This window comes from Fukomys damarensis, unplaced genomic scaffold (assembly GCF_012274545.1).
Source record: "Fukomys damarensis isolate Sample0158 unplaced genomic scaffold, DMR_v1.0_HiC HiC_scaffold_15, whole genome shotgun sequence".
Lineage (NCBI taxonomy): Eukaryota > Metazoa > Chordata > Mammalia > Rodentia > Bathyergidae > Fukomys > Fukomys damarensis.
Window position 1 is genome coordinate 24,506,473 of NW_022900927.1, and position 5,868 is coordinate 24,512,340.

General features: G+C 39.2%; 1 pseudogene; it reads right to left on the bottom strand.

Annotated features, from left to right (window-relative positions):
- Window positions 1-3,895: 3,895 nt before the first annotated feature.
- On the bottom strand, window positions 3,896-5,619 carry LOC104876649 (annotated as a pseudogene).
- Window positions 5,620-5,868: the final 249 nt, after the last annotated feature.

Consider the following 5,868-nt stretch of genomic DNA (forward strand, 5'->3'; position numbering starts at 1 on the left):
TGAGAACATTCTGTTTTAATCAGGTCAGGTTGTGATAACAAGACACCTTAGACTGGGCAATATATAAACAGCAGAGATTTATTTCTCACAGTTCTGGAGGTTAAAGTCCAAGATCAGGGTGTTGGCAGATTCATTGTCTAGTGAGAGCCTGTTTCTAATCAGTGTTACCTTCTATGTGTCCTTACATGGTGGAAGTTCAAAAGGAGATAAAGCTCTCTCATGTCTCTTTTACGAGGGTACTAATCACCTCCCAAAGCTAATATCAGCACCTTGGGGGTTAGGTTCCAATGCATTAATTTTGGGGAACACATCAAGACCACAGTAATAGTCCAATGTGGTCAGCTTGTCACCAGGTATCTGGCTTAATACTGTGGCAAAAGGTGCCGTATCAGGGGCTCAGTGTTGATCTTTTCTGCTAGCAGATTGGGTAACTAAGTAGTGGCCATAGCTAGCCCAAGTTTTGCAAATGGGAGCCTGTTTTGCTTGGCCCATGTATAACTTCTATCCCCGATACTATGACCACTTCATTCATGATAACACTGGTAGATGATGGATAAATAGGGAAAGAGGCACATTGGTATCCATGGAATGGGCCAACTGAATGTACTTACTCAAATGTTAATATCTTCTTAAAGATATCCTCACAGGTATGCTTAGAATTATTGTCTTACCAGCTATATGGGCATCCTTTACCCTAGTCAAACTGATATATAAAATTAATCATCACACTGAGTTTTCAGCAGGTTTGGAAAAATTTCATTCATTTTTCTTCATTCATTTTTCTCTAACCTTTCTCTGCTTTCTCTTTCAGCCATTGTGTTTTGCATATTGGATACTATAGTATACAATATATACACTAGATGTATAGTTATGTACATTGAATTTGAGTTTTCATATATCTACACTTCTCTATTTAACCATAGGAACATATGGAATACAGATATAATATATATTTTTTTGGTACTGGGGATTGAACTCAGGACCTTGTGCTTGCCAGGCAGGCGCTGTGCTACTGAACTACATTCCCAGCCTCAAGATATAATAATTTTTGTTTTTGCTTACATTTTCAATTTTTATTTTTTTACTTTTGTAGTATATAATGATTACATTCTTCATAGGGAGTTTGTACATGTATATAGCTCATCAAAATACTGTTTTTTCATTCCCTTCTCTCTTCCCCTTCTTTCCATCTCTTGGCCCTGTTCCATTTTGCAAAAGATCAATCTCCCCTTTTCCTATTATCTTTTTTTGCTCTTTATTTTTGTTCAATATTTCTGACCATTATGTAAATGAAAATGAGAACAACACCATGATTCCATTTTACTGCAGAAAGAATGGCTATCAACAAGCAATCAAATAATAACAAAAGCCAATGAACTAAGATAAAAACAATACTGGTGAAGAGAAAAAGGAACCCTTATTCATCGTTGGTGAGAATGTAAACTAGTATAACCACTATAGAAATTAGTACGGAGATGCCTCAAAAAGCTAAAACTAGAAATTCTATTTGACCAAGGTATCCTCTTTCTAGGCACCGTCCTGAAGACATCATATTAGAGTGATACATAGATACCTATGTTTATAGTAACACAATTCATAATAGCTAAATCTTGGAAGTTGCTTATATGTCCACCAACAGATGAATGGATAAAGAAAATGTAGCTAATGTTAAGTGAAATAAATCAGATAAGAAGCTTAAAGATTTCATAGTATCTCTTATAATTGTTTTAATGCCTTGTGTGCTAATTCTGTCAGTTTCAATATAATTTTGATGGATTGGTTTTTCGTGTCATTTTTGGCTGCATTTTCCTGGTTCTTTTCTTGTCTCTTAATTATTTTTGTTGGATAAAGATATGTGAATATTTCCCTTGTTGGGTTCTAGATATTTTTGTATATCTGTTAATATACTTAAGCTTTGTTAAAGGGCATAAAGTTACTTGAAAACATTTGATCTCTTTGAGTCTTGCTTTTAAAGTGTATTTTGTGGAACACAGCAGCATTTACTCTAGGACTAATTGTTCCACAGTGTTGATGAAAGTTCATTTTGTGTAGTAAATCCTGCTCAATGTCCTGTGAATCATGAGGAATTCCTGTCTGGCTGGTGGGAACAATCAACCAATCCCATTCTGTGTGAATGTTGGACACCATTACTTTTAGTCTTTTGAGGTGGTATTTCCTTGGTCTCCCAGGTAGTTCTTCCCAACCATGCAGTGGTCAGTAGGAGAGACCTCTCAGAGGCCATGTCTGTATACATCATTCTCCTCTCCTATATTGTCTCCTGCAAACTCTAGTTATCTTTGACTTCCTACACATATGACTCTGTCTTGTCTCAGGAAGTCTGGTAAGGTCATTCCCTATCCTTATTTTCTGGCATGGAAACTCCTTTAAGACAGTAAACTGAAGCAATCATAGGTTTACATCGTTTATTTTCTTTCATGTAGTGATCACTGACCTTTGTTGCCTTATGTTCTGTGTCTTGAAAACCAACATTTCATACACTTATTCTTTTTTTTTTGTTTTTGTTTGTTTGCTTTAAGTGGCAAGGTAAATCTGGTCAATTACCTAACTTGGCTGGCAGTTAGTGTCTCTGAGGAGTGTTTTAAAACATAAACCTATTTTATCAGTATTGTGACCAAGCCTGAGGACTAAGTTACACATAGCTCCTAAATGGGCTTTTCCCTTCTCTCAATATGCTAGCCCATTAATCTTTTATTTTTATCACATTCACAATTGTACTGATATTTTCTTGCCCCAATTAAATCAATTTCCTTTTAAACAGGTGACACTTGCTACTTTCAATTGAAAACATATCATGGCTATTCTGAGAAGGAGAAAATTGCTCTGTTTTTGAAAAAAAAATCAATATTTCAGTTTTATATAGTCTCTGGGACTGAAAATCTATTTGGAGTACTAGCCTGACTTTAGAGTCCCCCTGTCATTACAGAGGGGGAAATTACACATTTGTTTAATGAAGACACAGATCTGTATGACTTTATCTTTCTTAGATATGTCCCTCAATTTCTGATAATACAAAATATTTTTTTTCAGGTATCAGTAGAATGATAAAAAAGAAAAAGCATCAAAGTGAAAGCTGATTTCTATACCCACTTCTACCATTAATGTAACTTTGGGAAACTTAATAAACTTTTCTAGATCTCATGTTCTTAATCTATAAAATGAGTCTGACCACTAATGTTTTTTAAACAGGAAGAAATTTTGATTTTAATGTCAAGTATAACATCGGTTGGCTGTTTTCATTTTAGCTATATAAGAGATTCTCTCTGCAATTCTGCAGATAGATCCTAGTGTTTCAGCAATAAGAAAAGTTTCAAGAGTTCAAAGATACAGATAAACCAATTTTAAAAATCTTTTTTCTCAGAATATTCTAAAGGCTTTTGAAGCATTACATAAATCTTTAAAATTTCTATCACATTTAAAGAAATAAATCTGTGCTTTTATAGGAAATCTGAAGATACAGAACAGACTGGAGAGCCATTATATTCTACCTTAATGCCCAATACTTTACTGCAGCAATGGGTGGGCAATGTCCTTCCATGGAGTTAATCTCTAGAAACAGGCAGGCCCTCAGCCCTGTGCCTATCCACTGAACTAGATCAAGAAGACTGCTGGGCCATTCTTGTGCACTGCTGGGGTTGTCGCACTAACAGCATTGCCCAAATCTGATGGTGAAATTTAGAAAATGCTATCTCTTTCTTTCCCTCTCTAGAATGGCTTTATTATAATAGAGAAACACAGTGACATGTATTAGCTCCTTCCCATAAAGGAAAACAGAATAGTGAGAATCAACCATCTGCTACGTCTTACTGATGGGACAGAAATACAAAGGAGCTTCACTTCCAAAGGGCAACTGAGTAACCACTGTTAAACTGACGTTTTAATTATGCACCCATGTTGTTGCTGCTAAGAGCGCCCACTTCATAGGATGAGAATTTGAATCCCACTGTCCTTGTTGCTGAGGAGAAAAAAAACACCAAAGCTTATAAGCCTGCAAAGCTGCTTCAAAGGCTGCAATCACAAGAGATTTGGTGGGGTTTCCACTTTTTTCTGCACAAGCCTGGATGTCATTCCAGGTAATAAATTCATTATTCTCTGCATGTGCCTGAGATTTCAGCTTCATCAGCTCATTAAGATGCCTCTGACAGGTTTCCTCCTTGATGTTAGGCCCGTGACCGAACTGCTCAGCTGTTTCCCCGCTGTATCCATGTCCCCCGACTCCAAGGTTCTGTTGAGGAGGGCCACGGACCATAGCATCTCCACGGCAACGGAGAGCTCCGGATGGGCGAGGCTGTGTTCAGTACTCTGCTGCTTCAGAGTAGCCAGCTCCTTCTGATAGAGATCAGCAGCAAATGGATACACCTGGGGCAGCTGGGCTTCAGGATACAGGAGCTCCACAACAGTCTTCTCAGCAACACCCTTCTGGATTGCAGCATTAATGCTGCCACTGTTTGCCAATCTTCTCTGATACTGCTGGGCAGTGCGTTGGCAGCATCCACTGCGGCCTGCAGCTCCTCCTTCTGCAGGGATTTGAGCTGACCACTCTGCTTCTTCTGCTGCTTGTCTCTCAGGAGTTGCTTGAGGTACCAGTCAATATTCTGTTACTGCAGCCCTTGAGGACCCAGGGCTGGGGAATGCAGTGCCTTCAACAAGGCCAGAGCGAATCCCTGATCTAAAGCCGGGTTGACATTTTCTAGTGCAGAAAGTGTGCTCACTTTATTTATGTTGCCTTGAATTTCAGCTTGTGTGAGCAGCTCCTCATAAATGTCTCTTTCTCTCTGAGAGTTTTCTGTCCTGTTTTTAGCATTTGTAATTTTTGTCCTGCTTGGCCTGGTCAAGTACATACTGGTAAGTGGAAGCTAGGGGCTCTTCAAGATTTATAAGTATGGTGTTGGGGTTTTTTCAAAGCTGTAAATGTGTCAGCTGGAATTCTATGGTCAATAGCTTCATTAATGTCAATAACAGCAGCGTGTAGTGTGGCTTCATCCATGGAGAGCTCATTGGCCAGGATGTCCTCGATCTTGCTGAAGACAGGCATCTGGATCTCATAGTTCTCCAGCTCAATCTTCATGTTGTTGATTTCTTCTTCTGTGAAGTCAACCTTTCCATACAGGGCTTGGATCTGAGGAGCCAGACTCTGTTTGAACAGGTACAAACTGAATGCCTGGATACAGTATATACATCTTGGCATGTTCTTTCGATTATAGATATGTGTGGTTTCTGGATAAAAATCCCATATCATCCATGGTATTCAACCACTGAATCACATTATCGGTGTGTCTGAAGTGAAGGCCCATTGCCCTGTATCTGGTTTGCTCTGAGTTGTAGATTTTTTTTCAGGGATACCACTTTGGGAGAGAAGAAATTCCCTAGTTTGGCAAGGTAGACCCCGTTCCTAAGCCCCTCCTCCAGTTCCATGGTTGGTGGTAGGTCCTCCCCTAGGCATGCTTCCATCTACCTCTTCGCTTCTTCTAAATGACAAAGGTACTCATAAGCCACATTCTGCCATCTCCTTTCATCCATCTCCTCTGCAGCAAGTCTCTCATTATTAACCAGGACAGAGCCCTAGTGCATCTGGACCACAATCTCATCTGTGGTGGACATAGCAGCCGCCCAGGTCTCTGCTGAGGAAGCAGTGAGACCCTTGAAGAACAAGGCAGCAACAAATGCAGCTCCAGCCTAGTGCACGGACTGGTGGGGTCCCCCTGATCACTAATTTTTAACATTATTCTTAGAGCAAACATTCTAGGACACAACAAAACCTTTTAGACCTATGGTTTGTAGCATAGATTTTGAAGGGCATGACAAAAAGCAAGTCTTTTGAAATAGTCACGAATATGCACATACTTTTTA